The sequence below is a fragment of the Sapajus apella genome, unplaced genomic scaffold (assembly GCF_009761245.1).
Source record: "Sapajus apella isolate SASKATOON/1434 unplaced genomic scaffold, GSC_monkey_1.0 scaffold467, whole genome shotgun sequence".
Classification (NCBI taxonomy): Eukaryota; Metazoa; Chordata; class Mammalia; order Primates; family Cebidae; genus Sapajus; species Sapajus apella.
Genome location: NW_022437403.1, coordinates 4,951 through 7,955, shown reverse-complemented (window position 1 = coordinate 7,955; position 3,005 = coordinate 4,951). Strand labels below are relative to the sequence as shown.

The window sequence follows — 3,005 nt, the reverse complement described above, 5'->3', positions numbered from 1 at the left end:
CAGGTGATCTGCCCACCTCAGCCTCCCAAAGTGCTGGGATTACAGGCATGAGCCACCGCACCCGGCTATTTATTTTCTTTCTTTCTTTTTCTTTTTTTTTTGAGACGGAGTCTGGCTCTGTCACCCAGGCTGGAGTGCAGTGGTGCAATCTTGGCTCACTGCAACTTCTGCCTCCCTGGTGCAAGCGATTCTCCTGCCTCAGCCTCCTGAGTAGCTGGGATTACAGGCATGCGCCACCACGCCCAGCTAATTTTTGTATTTTCAGTAGAGATGGGGTGTCACCATGTTGGCCAGGCTGGTCTCAAATTCCTGACCTCGTGATCTGCCCGCCTCGGCCTCCCAAAGTGGACTACAGGCGTGAACAATCCCGCTCAGCCTATTCAGGGTCTCACTGTGTTGCCAGGTTGGAGTGCAGTGTGATGTGATCTTGGCTCACTGCAACCTCTGCCTCCTGGGCTCAAGCCATACTTTCACCTCAGCCTCCCAAGTTGCTGGGACTACAGGTGTGCACTGTCATGCCCAGTTGTTTTTTGTATTCATTTTAATAGAGATGGGGTTTCACCATTGTTGCCTAGGCTGGTCTTGAACTCCGGAGCTCAAGCAGTCCATCTGCGTGGGCCTCCCAAAGTGCTGGGATTACAGGCACAAGCCACCACGCTTGGCCTGTCCCTAAACAGATAAGTGAGATTAACATTTTTTAAAGGTAGAGCTGTTAAAAAGCATTTCAGAAAATTTGCAGATGCATCTGTGTGTTTTGTGCAGTGTGTGTATATAGGCAGGAATTTAGTTTGGAGAGATTTGTGTTAAGGGTTTATAAGGGTTTAAATTTCCCCTAATATGGGATGACTGACGTTGTGGAAACCATGCAAATAGAAGGATATTGTACTTATCTAACATAATTTAAATAATCTCAATTCATATCTGACAGAAGGGGTCAATAGATGGAGTCTAGTAATTTTGTAATTATCCTACTTATAAAGTGGGGAGAAAAGTAGAAGAGGTGGCAGGAAAAATGTTTACTTAGATCTTTTAAGAAAATATCTTAGGATAAGAGCCAGTCCTCATATTTTATGCTTTCATTTAATTTATTTATTTTTTGAGATACAGACTTAGGGAATTAACAGAGGTGGGGAGAAACTAGACCCGGTCCCAGGATTTCTTGGCTCCTTGAGGCAGGCCCAGCTACAGCAAACACAGAGGGAAACACAGGGGAGGGGCAGATAGCAGATTTGGTCTTGAACTTGGAGGGTGGGAAATTGATGATTCCCAAGATGGAAATAGTAGGATGAAGCTGTGTCTAAGTAAGGCCTGGGTTGCCCAGAGGGGCAGCCTACCCTTGGGCCCCTGGGAATGTTGCCCAGTGGAAAGGGAAACAAGGATCCTCCCCTCAGGGCTGAGAAAAAAACACTTGGCTCAGTCCCTCCTCCCCACTTTCCCCATCCATGGGAGAGCCAGGGGTCCTTGCCTCCTTGCCCCTTTGAGTGTCTCAGAGGCTGATCCTGATTGAGTTTAAGAAGCTTTTACTGAACTCATAAGTGGTAATCGAGATAGCATAGGAGGGGGTAGGTAGCTTTGATCCAAGGGTGGAACCCTGCAAAGAGCCCCCTGATGCCCGACTTGGTGCAGATCCACCTCTGGGAAACCACATAGAGTCCATGTGCAGGGGTGTCACTCTCACAGCTTCCATCACTCCCAGTGCGGCCTGGTATTGAGTCTTCACCACCACAAAGGGTAGAGTTGGCACTGCAGCCACCCATCCTCAAGATGCTGCCAGCCACAAAGCTTACTTCCATGGATGTCATGGGACCATGGAGGTCCTTTGGCCTGAGCCCATTCAGCCAACAATTCACTAGCTCGTAGTTGAACTAGTACAGGGCTGAGAAGGGCACATCTCAAAGGAGAGTGGGGCCACAGTGAGCACCAACCACTCTAAGGCACTATAGCTCAAATACAGGTACCAGCACATAGTGCAACACATGCTGAACCTGCAGCTTTGTCTGCATAAGCTCCAGGGGACTGTTGATTGCAGTGATAATGCCCAAGTGGGCCAGCACACCAGCTACCGAGGGTATGTAGAGAAAAGAGCTTGGCCACACAGGAAGGCCTTGAGTCGGTTGTAGGCAGTGAAATAGTTGGTGGTAGCTGGCACAGTCATCACCAGAGTGGCTGGGAGGCCACTCTACAGGGTCCTGGTGTCCCTGTGCCTCAAAATCTTCACAGAGGCATCCATGGTGCCAGTGAGGCTGGTAGGGTCTTAAAACCAGGTGGCACAGCGGAGACCCTTTGCTCATAGGTACAGAGACTCCAGAAAACCATTGTAGTACAGGAGACACTTCCCTATGGATTGAAAAAAGGAGGGCAGTTTGACATGAGAGACTCTGAAACATGAAGGAAGGTGTCAGCTCACTGGTCACCAGCGGGTACTGACACTGTAAATGGACCTTCTACCGTGTCCAGGCAGGGGTGTCATGAGGAAGGAAGTGAGCACAGCCCCAGCACCTGAGGCCACCAAAAAAAGAAAAGTAAAACCAAAAAACAACAACAAAAGCCTCTTAGGTAGACCCAGGTAGAGAGTAGTTCCCTATTTTTTTGTTGCTTTTTTTTTGAGACAGTCTCTTTCTGTCGCCCAGGCTGGAGTGCAGTGGTATGATCTCAGCTCACCGTAACCCCTGCCTCCTGGGTTCAAGCGAGTCTCCTACCTCAGCCTCCCAAGTAGGTGGGATTACAGGCACGTGCCACCACGCCCAGCTAATTTTTGTATTTTTAGTAGAGACGGAGTTTTTCTATGTTAGCCAGGCTAGTCTCGAACTCCTTACCTCAAATGATCTGCCCATCTGGGCCTCCCAAAGTGCTGGGATTACAGGTGTGAGCCAGCACACCTAGCCCCATGTAACTTTTATTACAGTGTATTGTTATTGTTAATCTCTTACTGTGCCTAATTTATAAATTAAATTTTATCATAGGTATACATATGTATATGAAAAAACATAGTACATATAGGATTT

General features: G+C 48.1%; 1 pseudogene; it reads right to left on the bottom strand.

Moving 5' to 3' along the window:
* Nucleotides 1–1,486: 1,486 nt before the first annotated feature.
* Nucleotides 1,487–2,330, bottom strand: LOC116545975 (annotated as a pseudogene).
* Nucleotides 2,331–3,005: the final 675 nt, after the last annotated feature.